A 13,929-nucleotide genomic window follows, 5' to 3' on the forward strand; every position below is an offset into this window, starting at 1 on the left:
CCAGCGTTTAAAGACCAGAGAGAGATGCGCAGGCCTAGCTGACCAGGAATGAGAGGAAGGCCTCGTGGGAGCCGAGGGAGGAGAGAGAACCTGGGAGGGAGCACGGGTGACCCTGGGGTGTTCCCTGGGGGACAGGTGTTCCCTGGGGGACAGAGGGAAGCTGCGCGTCTGTGTTTTGTGACCCGTCGGTCACTGTTGCCTTTAGAGCGGCCCCAGGGGTAGGGGCATAAGGCAGGCTGAAGCGGGGTGAAGAGCAGAGGGGACAGGACGGTGTCTGTGGTCAGGAAGCGGGGTACAGGCAGGAGAAGCCATTATGACTGAAGAAAGGATGAAACCTGTTCCCTGCCCGCCTGCGTGTCCACCTGCTTTAACAGGCGACTCTCCGCCGCCCGTTTCCCCCAGGACTCTCTTTCCTCGGCCTGGGCACAGTCAATATTACCCTTACGTTTATTATTCATGTCCTCAACCAATATTTATTGGGTGCCCGCTGTGTGCACAGCACCCTGTTTGGCCTCAGGAAAATATAAGAAAGATTCAACTGGGTCCCTGTCTCTTCCCATGAGCTTACAGTCTCAATCTTGGAGGAAAAACAGACGCCCCTCCTGAAACAATGGGGCGTTAAGTCTAAACACTGTTTGCGAGCCTGCAGGCCAGAGGCAGTGGTCACTGGGACTCAGGGTAACCAGCCCCAGGGCGAGCCTGGAAGGTGAGGCCAAGTGTCTAGGAAGGGCTCACGGGTGGGGGGCTCCTGCCGGCCCTCGGAGGTGGGGCGGCGGGCTGGGGAGGGGAGGGCTGCCCAAGCCAGAGCCGTGTCAGCAGGACTCCTGACTGCGGGTGACGGGAACCCCCTCAAAACAGACTTTCCCCAAAGGGGAGTCTATAGGCTCCTGGCCTCGAGGTGTGCTCAGATCCAGGAACTCAGATGGGGCCCTGGACGCCCTCGCCTCTGAAAGCCCGTCCACTCTGTGTGGTGGGGACGGAGCTGCCAGCAGAGTGAGCGACTGTCTCCCAGCATCCGTGCCAGAGTCCTAGGGTGGACGCTGATGTGCTTTCATGGGTCACGTGTGAGGTGGCAACACGTGATGCTGAGATGCTTTTAAGAGTGAAAATGGGGCGCTGCTGGTGATTGTTGGGACAACAGGCACACCCAGGGACTCTGCTAGGAAAACTAGAAGACGAAGTCTCCTGTATCACATGTAATTGATGTGGCCACTGCCGCCCCTGGTAGACACCCCACCAGAATCACACACAGTGGGAGGGACCTTCCTCCAGCGTAATGGTGCCGATAACAGATGAAGGATGGGCCAGGAGGCTGGGATCGTGAAGTGAGCACGTCCACCATTCGCAGCGAGGTGGCGATTCAGGGAGAGGGCGAGAAGACTGGAGAGGGAAGCTCAGTGCTTGACGTGGAGCTAAGCGGACACAGACAGAGAGACCTGACGTGGTCCAGGAGGTCGATAGGTCAGACTGATGCTCGGGAGACAAGGGTGGGCCTGAGGTGCAGGACGTGTCGAGAGGCTCAGAGGGGAGCGCAGGTCTGTCAGTTGGTCCTGAGCCGCTGCGGGTACTAGTGCGGAGGAGGTGGAAGGCAAGGGGTCTATTCTCAGCAGAGCTTCCTGGCTGACGGGCGAGGAGGACGGAGGGAGGAGGGCGCCCCGAGTTTCAGGCCTGGGGAAGCAGGGGAGCCGGCAGGAACAGGGAGGTGACCGGGAGAAGCGGTTTGGGGACGAGATAAGTCTGCTTCGGGTCACCCTGAGCTGTGGAGAAGGTGTGTGAATAGAGAGAACACGGAATTAGAGTTGGATTCTGACTTGAAGCCAAGACAATGGATAAAGTCTCCAGAAAAGAGAGTGAGAAATGGCTGGAGCTGAGTGGGAGGCGAGGGGCAGATAGGCCACGGGAGGGAGAGGAGACAAAAAGCAGCTGTGGGAGATTCAGGGGGAGGGAGGGGCCAAGCGCCAAGCGCTTGGTGAAATCCAGGGGGACTGGAGATCCTTCCAGGCGTCTGGCCAGAAGGACATCGATGACCTTTGGGAAAGTCATTCCTTACAGCGGTCCAGCTCTCGGGACAGGCTGGGTCACACTGTGGAACAGACGTCACTGAAAACATCAAGGTTTATGTCTCGCTCAGGCTGCGCGTCCTCCGTGTTCAGACAGGCTCTGCCCCACGCCGCCCCCACCCCGGGAGGATGGAGCCGTCGCTGTCGGAAGCCTCACCGCTAGCTGCTTCAGCAGAAAGGAAGCCACGGCGCTGGGGCCTCACGCTGGCCATCAGGTCCTCCTGCAGGCGAGCCTCACAACTCAGTGGCCCCAGCCAACCGCAGGGGCCAGGCGTGCAGGCCCCCACGTGCCTGGGGCAGGAACAGAAATAGCTGTTGAGAGGAAACGACCCACCAGAAAGCGGCGGAGGCCAGGCTGCGGGCGTGTGTGTGTGTGTGTGTCGCCTGCTTTCTCAGAGACACTTTTTTTTTTTTAATATTTATTTTTTTTGGCTGCACTGGGTCTTAGCTGCAGCACATGGGATATTTGCTGCAGCATGCGGGCTCTTAGCTGTGGCATGTGGGATCTAGCTCCCCGACCAGGGATCGAACCCAGGCCCCCTGCATTGGGAGCAGGGAGCCTTACCCACTGGACCCCCAGGGAAGTCTCTTCGACACTATTCTTGAGGTCAGACCACAAGCCTCCTGTGCCCTTTAACCCCTTGCAGGTGACGCTTACGCACCTCGCTGTGGTTACCAGGTGCCATCAGGTGGCAAAACCAGGGAGAGCCGCTCTGGTGATTTAGGACTTTCCCATAAGGCCTCAGGGAAGGTCTCAGCACGGCCTCCCCAGGAAGGAAGGTGTCTCTCGAATTCTGAGTAGCCACATATACGTCTGCACGTTATGGCCTCATAACGGATATAGTGATGAGTATAACCCGAATGAGGCCGGTTTTCCTACTGGAGCCTGTCCTGGGAGCCCTGGTTTCCTAGTGAACAATGCGTGCTTTGGGGGTGGGGGGCATGCCCCCCCTGCAGCTCTGGGCTGTGGCCTCAGACAGTGGAGATGCTCTGACCTCTCCCTGACATCCTCCTAGGAAACCTGAGAGTCTCAGGGGGAGAGTGCTACGTGGATAGAATTACCAACAGAAACCAACCTCTGGACCCCCTAGACTCGGTGCGGAGCACAAATACTTCATAGACACAAAGTCAGCTAGACAGAGAATTTAATTCTGGAAAGTGATTATATGATAAACTGCAGGAGATGCAATACATGATTTGCCTCACGACACATTTTTAAGAAAGCAGAAGCCCCATGGAATAAAAATAAACTCATTCAGGTTCCCAAGCGAGCAGGAAGCAGCTGAATGCGGCAGAGGTGACCTAATGTTTTCTTTTTCTAACTCTCAGTTTTGTGATGTGATGTTATCCAGCTTACGGGACCCCTTTTAGCCCAGAATCTGGGCCACATGATTCCTGCCTACTCCATTATTTGATAATAAACTGGTGCAAGGGCTTCAGTTCCAATATCCTCCAAGTATTGTCAGAAAAGACGAGCCTGCAGAACCCTTTGTTCAGTGCCTATTGAGTCCCCAGCAGTAAGGGGTGAGTGGCTGCTTAGTGGTAATTGTCCATGTAAAACTCTGTATATGAGCGGAAATGCAGATACAATGTTAGAAGAGAGAAGAACGATACAGCGTTGAGAGTGGGGTCAAAACACTCACCCTTGTGAGGACTTCTTAAGCCTCCTTTCAGAGTCAGTCGTCCATTGACTGAGCAACCAAGGCTGCTCAGGGATCACATCCCTTCCATTTGGTGGTCACTCATGTGATGGGAGTGGATCAAAATTCTCCTCTTCCCACCCAGAGGAGTCTTGGGCCCAGTCCCAGCCCCTGAAGACCTTGACGTGGGCTGTGTGTGCCTCCTCGACCTGCTGCCCGTGGAAGACAGGCAGGGGAGTCTTGGGCCGCCGTGCACGAGTGGACAAGTGGGAAGCCCAGACAGGACCTGCAGTTCTGTGTTACCAACGCTTACCTCCTAGTTTTCAGAAATGCTGACGCTGGGGAAGCTGCCGCGGGGTGGGATTGGGGATCCTCCGAGCTGTCTGAACAACATTCTGGCAATCTGAAGTGATTTCAGTGTGAAAAGCTGAAAACGAAGCTGCCTCTGTCTGCAGATAATAAACCTTGTTTCTTTTGCAAGCCTGCCTGTTGAAGAAGCACCCAGTCACTGCATCCTGGAGCCGAGCAGGAAGAGCAGCTGCCCTTTCTACCTAGTGGGAAGTGAGACTCTATTTCCCTTGTAACTACGGGGGGAGACACGGGAACACCTTGTGAACTGTATAGGTTAAGCCAAAACTTCAACATTCCACAACTCTTGTAACTGCAGCTAAAAACATCTTGATCACAATTATAGCCAATTATTCTTGTACTCTGATGCTTTTGCAAAAAAAAAAAAAAAGCTTCATCTTCAAAAAGATTCATGGAAAGGACTTTTTGACAAGTACAAGTTTATGATAACTTTCAGATCATACTGCTGAACTGGGTAATAAATTAAAGAATTCTAATGGAAAACCTGATGGCTTCATAAAACTGTTAACAGAAGATTAAAATCAAGGATTAGTCACATAGGACTGATCAAACGGATGAATATGTTTATAATGTTTTGGGTTTTGTCTGAAATATTACTGGGTTTTAATCTGTGTTTTCCAGATATAAGGAAACCCTTCCCCTGGAGATGATTGTGACTGACAGCAATGGGGCTGTCTGCTGGCTGCTTTCTTAAAAATGTGTCGTGAGGCAAATCATGTATTGCATCTCCTTCAGTTTATCATATAACCACTTTCCAGAATTAAATTCTCTGTCTAGCTGACTTTGTGTCTATGGAACAAGTTAATGGTCTTGGCTTTAGCCAGGTTGGTTAGGAAGATGCACGACTGGTTTCCCTTGGGCTCAAGGTCACCTACAAATAGCCTTGGAAACAGCCCCTGTCAGTCTGCCTTTAATGTGAGCACACTGCTTTCTATGAATTTTCCAATGGTATGACCATTTGGCTGCAACATTTGTTAACTCATCTTATGACACATGAAGAATCAGATTTCTGCTCTGAATGATCCTCTTCCCAGTTTAGGAAAAATACTGGGAAAATGGTTTGGTTTAGGAGGATCTTGGCTTAAACCTTTCCTACTGACATCATTACTCCTACTTTCAAGTTTGATCACATCTATAGTTCTCTATAAATTAATGAACATGTACAATGTACATCCAAGATAAAACTGGTGTAAATCCTACTGGACAACTTGGAATTGACCATTAGTCCTTGCCAGACATCTTACTAGCACAACCCCTTAAAAGGAAAGAAAGAACTGGACCATTAAGATCTGACATCAAGGGACATGATGGACCCAGAGCAGGTAAACAACCACCGTAGCATCGAGGTACCAAACATTTGATCACCTATGCTTTATATCGAAAGATTAGTGATAGGTGGGGGAAATTAATGAAACAAACTTCATACTTTATGCAAGACAATAGAAATTAAACTTGTTTCTTTGCCCGTTTGGGCCCTCTGCCTCCCCTTTAGTGTGTATCGTGCATCTGCATTAACCAGACCTCCTTAGGAGATAACATCCTCTCCCTCTCTCTCTCTTTTTTTTTTTTTTTTTTTGCCATGCTGCAGGATCTTAGTTCCCTGACCAGGGATTGAACCCAGGGCCATGGCAGTGAAAGCGCCAAGTCCTAACCACTGGACCCCCAAGGAATTCCCAAAATTTTCTACTTCTTAAATCAACTACTGATTAATTTTTTTCATTGACGGTTTCAATATTCACCTTATATCACTGATGGTATTTCCACATCAACAGTGTTGTTCTTGATTTTTAAACGTTGCTCCAATCTGAGCCACTACAAGTCATTGCCTCAGGATTCCTGGTCTGAAGTCTGTGAGCACACAGGGTAAAGTCTAGGACCAAGAGCAATGATGCCAAGTCATCTCTTTGTCTTCACCTCTGTGTTGGTTCCTGAGTGGGTTCTGAATAAGTAATAACCAGCCTGGTTTCCCAGTAATGCACCATTCCCTTCCTGGCCTGGCCCCTCTGACACCCCCAAATCACTGCATTAAATATTAAAGCTACCTGTGCCCTGGCAGCTCCATTCTGAAGGCAGTGGTGAAGTTTCTGTGGAATAACTCTGGCTGGCTGGCTGCTAGATTTGTTCATTATTTTAATCTATGCATGTTGGCTAGGACTGCAATATTGTTTCTTTTTTCCACACATATTAGTCTGAAATTGAGAGAGACCCGATCTCCAATGCAGCCTGGAGAAAGAGGAGGGTTGTCATTTGCTCTGACTGCCACACCTCAGGGAGGGCTGTACATCACCCTTTAACCTTGCTGGGACATTCAGGCCGCCCCAGACAGGGGTCTGCTGAAGACCTGCTCATACAACATACTTTGGTGGGTGCTGTCGGGGGTGCGGAAAAGCGTAAGATTTGAGCTCGTAAGCTTCATGGAGAGTGAAAACATGTACATTAAAAAAAAGAAAAAAAAAAAGACAGTCCAACCCAAAGCAGCGCCTGGTGCAGAGAGGATGCATGACAGAGACCAGTGCCCAGGATGTCATGTCTAGGGGAGCACGTCCCTGGCTGGAGCCATCCAGGGAGCTGCCTTGGGAGGTGGTGGGATGAGGTGGACCTTGGGGAGGGATGTAGGACTTTGACAAAGGTGCAGGGAAGGAGGGGTCACTATCGTGGACGCAGCGTGAACAGAGGGAGAGCGTGTGGACCCTCCAAGGGCACCGCTCCTTTCAGGCAAGACTCCTGGAGCAGATCTCAGCGATGCCAGCGGTCAGTGGCCACTGCCGGTGGTGCCCGTCTGCCCTGGGTGTCACAATCTTGGAGGGAAATAGTCTTCATGGGTCTGAGATCTGAAGGAAGGTCCTGACCCTCAACATTTTCCCCAGAGGGACTCAGGTTCACTCCCAGTGTTACTTACACAGACTTTGTTCCTTTGAGATCAGGGATCGTCCTGTCTCTTTGTTGCTGACAGCCAAGCCCATGCCAAGCTGAACCGCGTTGATTTGGCCATTTCATGACACTGTGATTCGACCTACAGTTTTCTGCCTGAGGGGAAGAAGCAACGGGGGACGGGTGAAAGCATGTGCTCAGGAGGGGGGCAGTGGAAGCAGGTGCGAGCCCGCTGGGCAGCAGCCCCTGCCAGCCCCCCACCAAGGCCCCAGCAGCCCCAGCAACCCCCCGGGTGGTTCTTTGGAAAGCACTCCCGTGTCCTTCTTTGCCAGCAACTGAAACTACAAAAGACACTAATTGTAGCGGTAACTTACCAGGCCATTCCGCCACTGTCAGGGCAGGGGCTTCAGGGCAATGAGCCTCAGGACAGGACCCGTCTGTCTTGCAGTGATTTGGTGGCCACGGGCCCCTCCTCTTAGGTGCTACGGGGGGTCCTGCGTCAGTGGCTCAAACGCCTGCAACCCCTTGAGCAGTGACACCGAGGCTCTACCACAGGAAAGGTGAGACCCCCAGGAACATGTGTCCACCCCCTCCCAGAGATGAGCGGGCGGCCTCTTGCAGGAGGCGTGGTATCGGGGCTCCACGGGGAGCAGCCGTGCAGAGGGAGCCCGCGCTGGGGGCCGCACGCCTTCCACCCGTTCCACGTGCTCTATCCGCGGGACGCCTGCCGGCCAAGCCGCTCTGCTACTGGTTATCAGGCCTCCTCTGTGGTGGATGCCGTCCACGGGGGACCACGCGTGACCTGTGTCTATGACCCCTCCAGCGGCCCGCCCACGTGCCTCTTCTCAGACCTTGACCTGAGCCTCCAATCTCTCCTGCCAGGACCCTGACCAGACCACGCCACTGACATCCACCCACGAGCCGAGGGGTGGCCTCACCTTGGGCTGCTGTTCTTCACCCCACCTGGATGACCATGACCTGGGTGACCAGCTCTGCTGCCTGAGACTCTGTCCACGGGGAGACCCCCCCACCTTTCCAGGCCGCCTGTGAGTGGACTGGAGTGTGGCAGCCACCCACGTTCTCTTGCACCTGGTACTGAGCGGCCGGTCCGTGGACCAAGGGGTAGCCTTTTCATCCTCCATCAGCTGGTCACAGAGGTCCCTCACGTGACCCCAGGCGGGGGCTGGGGAAGAGGCACGGCCGCTGGAGCCCGCGTGAGCCTGTCCCACGTGGACCCCCCGCGCTGTAAAGGACCACTGCTGGGCCCTCTGACCTCTGACTTGTTGGGTCCCACAGAATCCTTCCCACGAGGGAAGCTCTGGCTGCAGGCGCTGTGTGTCCCTGGTGGGAAGTCCCCTCTCTGTCAGGGCTGTTGGCGGGGGTCTCTGCTGCAGGTGACATGGAAGCAGGGGCACAACCAGCCTCGCTGCAGAACCCTGGGAGTCTGCACTGTGATTCTCCTAGTGGGCGAGTCGTGAATCCCAGACGATGTCCTTTCTGATCCCAGATGCCCAGGGCTCTGGGCTCCGCCAGGTTGTGCAGCTCCAGTGGCAGGGCTGCTGCAGCCCTTTGCTGCGCTGGGCCCTCAAAGCTGGCAACATTTGGTGTCACCCCAATACGGGAAGGAGCACAAAACATGCTCCCTCTGGAACCAGGTGCAAGACTTGACTTTGGAAGGCCTTTTCAACAAGCTCCAGACTGAGAGAGGTCTGAAAATCTCCCTGCTGTTCCGACCCTCTGAATTGTCACAGGGCTTCTCTCCCGCCCTCTGCAGAGCAGGGGTCTTGCCAAGGCCTCCAGCACACTTGCCACTTCTTGCTTATCTGGCCCTGGTCACACGATGCCTTTGATACAGTGGACCAGTGGGATGGTCTGCAGAGGGTCCTGCTGGCCCAGGTCCCCTTGGCCTCCTTTATAAAGATGGGAGAGTTAGCACCGCCCTGGTGCCACACTTCGGATGCAGGCTGCTGTCCTCACCACGCGAGTGTGGACCACGTGTGATCCTCCCTGCAGACGGGGAAGGAGGAGAACACACTCACCAGCACGATGGCTGAAATCACGCCCCGAGACTGAGGGACTCTTCTCCAGCGAAGACACGTCTGTTACAAAGCTGTATTGGGGGCTTCTCGTGAGTTAGGTTTGCTGTAGACAACTGCCAGCTTTCACCATTGATTTTGTTTTTGTAGGGCCAGAATAATTATTTTTAATTAATTAATTAATTAATTTTTGGCTGCGTTGGGTCTTCGTTGCTTTGTGCAGGCTTTCTCTAGTTGCAGCAAGCGGGGGCTACTCTTCTGTGCAGTGCGTGGGCTTCTCATTATGGTGGCTTCTCTTGTCGTGGAGCACGGGCCCTAGGCGCACGGGCTTCAGTAGCTGTGGCACACGGGCTCAGTGGTTGTGGCTCACAGGCTCTAGAGCGCAGTCTCAGTAGTTGTGGTGCACGGGCTTAGCTGCCCTGCAGCATGTGGGATCTTCCCAGACCAGGGCTCAAACCCATGACCCCTGCATTGGGAGGCAGATTGTTAACCACTGTGCCACCAGGGAAGTCCCAGAATAATTATTTAAATGGGGACACAATGAGGCCTGCTAACCACCCCCTTTATCCTTTAAACCTTGAAGGACGGCACTCACCTCTGCAGTCTCCCAGGAGTGCATCATTATTTGGATCTGCTATCTTGGCAAGGGTGCTGCAGTGTCAAGGGCGTCTCCTGGGCTTTTTATCCTACGACAGTTCCATACATGCCAAGGAACCAAAGTTAGGATTCTTCCAGTTACCAGGTCTGCATCCACAGTTATGTATTTGGGGAAACGACTACTGGCTGAGACCAGATGACCCACTGGCATGATGAGATTTTCAATCCCCAAGTATTAATGGGGCCACGTAGGCGTATCCACTCCTCTCAGTTTTCTGATTCCTTCCTCCACCATTGCCACAGCAGTTATGACGTGTATGTTTCCATCAGTGTGGGTCACTGCCTTTCCCAAACTTCCAAAAACCATCCTAGGAGCAAATCAGCCCTGTCTCCCCAGCTGTTAAATCCTGCAAGCTGGCAAGTGTTTCCATATTGATAAACCCTTCCTTGCCCCAACTGATATTCTGCCCCTTGATCCAGCATATCCTGATGGCATCTCTTGGCTAGGTCTTATGGCTCCTTCAGGACATAAGTACTTTCTTCTTTGCCAGGCCCAGCACTTCCTTGGCTGGGTTGTACAGTGATTTGCTTCTCAGCTTGGTGGCCAGGAGGGAAGGTAAGCACTGCTAGCCTTTAGGAGGGTGGAATGGACCACACATGCAAGCGCAGAGCATTCAGAGGGGTCTGGGCTTTGAAGATTTGGGCGCATCACCCTAGCTGTTCCCATCCCGGTTTCAGGGCCTCACTCCTTCCGGTCGCGGTCCTGACTTCGGCAGAGGAGACCAGCTGGGGCTGAGCAGGCAGACTTCTCTGCAGCTTTGTTGACCTTATCGTTAAGTCCTGGGCCTGACTCAGTTCTTCCTGCAAGATGTGGGGCCTCTTTGGGCTGCCAGAAAAGCCCGGGGAGTTCACACGTCACCTAAGTTGGTGATTAGCCAACCTAAGCCTTTCCTTATCTTCCCCCACCAGGAATACCCAGCAGCAGCCACCAGAGCCCGCGTCCCTACACTGACCCCTCCCCCATGCCTCCCAGATGCCCGAGACATCGCACCAGCTGGTGTAATCCCTTCTACCTGTGTCCCTTCCTACTTTACCACTGTTAAAAGTTGCTTTTTTAATTAATAGATTTCATTTTCTTCTTTTTAAAATTAAAAAATATATATTTTTATTATTTATTTTATTTTTGGCTGCATTGGGTCTTTGTTGCTGCGCGTGGGCTTTCTCTAGTTGTGGTGAGCGGGGGCTACTCTTCGTTGCGGCGCGCGGGCTTCTCATTGCGGTGGCTTCTCTTGTTGCGGAGTATGGGCTCTAGGCGTGCGGGCTCAGTAGTTGTGGCTCGCAGGCTCTAGGGTGAAGGCTCAGTAGTTGTGGCTCGCAGGCTCTAGGGTGCAGGCTCAGTAGTTGTGGCTCGCGGGCTCTAGAGCGCAGGCTCAGTAGTTGTGGCGCATGGGCTTAGTTGCTTCGCAGCATGTGGGATCTTTCTGCACCAGGGCTCGAACCCGTGTCCCCTGCATTGGCAGGCGGATTCTTAACCACTGCACCACCAGGGAAGCCCTGTTTTCTTCTCTTTTTAAAAAAAATTTATTTATTTATTTGGCTGTACTGGGTCTTAGTTGCCGCACGCAGGATCTTTAGTTGTAGCATGTGGGATCTAGTTCCCTGACCAGGGGTCGAACCTGGGCCCCGTGCATTAGGAGTGCAGAGTTTTAACTGCTGGACCACCAGGGAAGTCCCTAGATTTCATTTTCTAAAACGGTTTTAGTTTCCAGAAAACCTGAGCAGAGATCTCCCATATCCTCCCCTCCTGCACAATTTCCCTGATTATTACCATCTGGCCTTAGCGAGGTAGATTTGCAACAATTGGTGAAGCAATATTGATACACTATTATTAACTAAAATCCATAGTTTATGTTCAAGCTCTCTCTGTGTTTTCAGGTTCTATGGGCTTTGACCAATGGATAATGTCCTGTATCCACAATTACATGATCATTCAGAACAGGTTCACTGCCCTAAAAGCCCTGTGCCCACCCGATCATCCTTCCCCCTCAAACCCCTCATCTTTTCACTGTCTCCATAGCTCTGCCTTCTCCACAAGGTCACAGAGTTGGAATCACGTAGTCTGCAGCCTTTTCAGACTGGCTTCTTTCACGTGATGTGCATTTAGGGCTCCTCCATGTCTTTTCAGGGACTGACAGCTCATTTCTTTTTAGCGCTGAATGATACTCCACTGTCTGGATGGACCACAGTTTGTTTATCCATCACCTGCTGAAGGACATCTGGGTTGCTTCCAGGTTTTGCAATTATGACTAAAGCTGCTGTAAACATTCATGTGCAGGTGTTTGCGTGGACACGTGTTTTCAGTTCAGTTGGGTGGACACTGAGGAACATGCCTACTGGATCGTGTGGTAGGAGTATGTTTAGCTTTGTAAGAAACCACCACCCTGTCTTCCACCAGCAAGGACTAGAGTTCCTGTTGCTCCCTGTCCTCACCACCATTTGGTGTTGCCCGAGTTTTGGATTTTAGCCTTTCTAATGGGTGTCTAGTGGTGTCTCACTGTTGTTTTAACTTGCATTTCCCTAACGACGTACGATGTGGAGCATCTCGTCACATGCTTCCTTGCCATCTGTGTATCTTCTTGCTGAGGTGTCTGTTCAGATCTTCCACCCGGTTTTCAGTTGGGTTGGTTGTCTTCCTGTTGCACTTTAAGAGTTCCGTGTCTATCTGGATGCAAGTCCTTTATCAGACACTTGATTTCTAAATATTTTCTCCCAGACTGTGGCTTGTCTTTTCATTCCTTTAGTATGTTATTCACAGAGCAGACAATTTTAATTTTAATAAAGTCCAACTTATCAATATTTCCTTTCATAGATCAGGTTTTTGGTGTTGTATTTAAATGTCATCGCCAACAAAAACAGACACATAGATCAACGGAACAGAGTAGAGAGCCCAGAAATAAAACCACACACCTACGGGCATTTAATCTTCGACAAAGGGGGCAAGAATATACAATGGGGAAAAGACAGTCTCTTTAGCAAGTGGTGTTGGGAAAGTTGGACAGTCGCATGCAAATCAATGAATTAGAACACACCCTCACACCATACACAAAAATAAACTCAAAATGGCTTAAAGACCTAAATATAAGACATGACACCAAAAAACTCGTAAAAGAGAACATAGGCAAAACGTTCTTGGACATAAATCAGAGTAATATTTTCTTAGATCAGTCTCCCAAGGCAAAAAAAATAAAAGCAAAAATAAACAAATGGGACCTAATCAAACCTATAAGCTTTTCCACAGCAAAGGAATCCATAAACAAAATGAAAAGACAAACTATGGACTGGGAGAAAATATTTGCAAATGAAGTGACTGAAAAAATATACAGGCAGCTCATACAACTCAATATAAAAATACAACCCAATCAAAACATGGGCAGAGGACCTAAATAGACATTTCTCCAAAGAAGACATACACATGGCCAATAGGCACATGAAAAGATGCTCAATATCGCTAATTATTAGAGAAATGCAAATCAAAACTACAATGAGCTATCACCTCACACTGGTCACAGTGGCCATCATCAAAAAATCTATAAACAACAAATGCTGGAGAGGGTGTGGAGAAAAGGGAACCCTCCTACACTGTTGGTGGGAATGTAAATTGGTGCAGCCACTATGGAGAACAGTATGGAGGTTCCTTAAGAAACTAAAAATAGAATTACCATATGACCCAGCAATCCCACTATTGGGCATATACCCTGAGAAAACCATAATACGAAAATATACACGCACCCCTATGTTCATAGCAGCACTGTTTACAATAGCCAAGACACGGAAACAACCTAAATGTCCATGGACAGATGAATGGATAAAGAAGATGTGGTACATATATACAATGGAATGCTACTCAGCCATAAAAAAGAATGAAATAATGCCATTTGCAGCAACATGGATGGACCTAGAGATTGTCGTATTAAGTGAAGTAAGTCAGACAGAGAAAGACAAATACCATGTAATATCATTTACATGTGGAATCTAAACAAACAAACAAAACCAAATGAACTTATTTGTAAAACAGAAACAGACTCCCAGATATAGAAAACAAACTTATGGTTACCAAAGGGGGAAGGTAGGGGGAGGGATCAATTAGGAGTTTGGGATTAACATACACACGACTACATATAAAATAGATAACCGACAAGGACCTACTGTATAGCACAGGGAACTACACTCAGTATCTTGTAATAAACCATAATGGAAAAGAATCTTAAGCTGTACACCTGAAACTGACACAATATTGTAAATCAGCTATAGTTAAATTAAAAAAATAAAAGTAAATAAAATAAAACTTCATCGCCA

The sequence above is a fragment of the Hyperoodon ampullatus genome (assembly GCF_949752795.1).
Source record: "Hyperoodon ampullatus genome assembly, chromosome: 14".
In the NCBI taxonomy this organism is placed as follows: Eukaryota; Metazoa; Chordata; class Mammalia; order Artiodactyla; family Ziphiidae; genus Hyperoodon; species Hyperoodon ampullatus.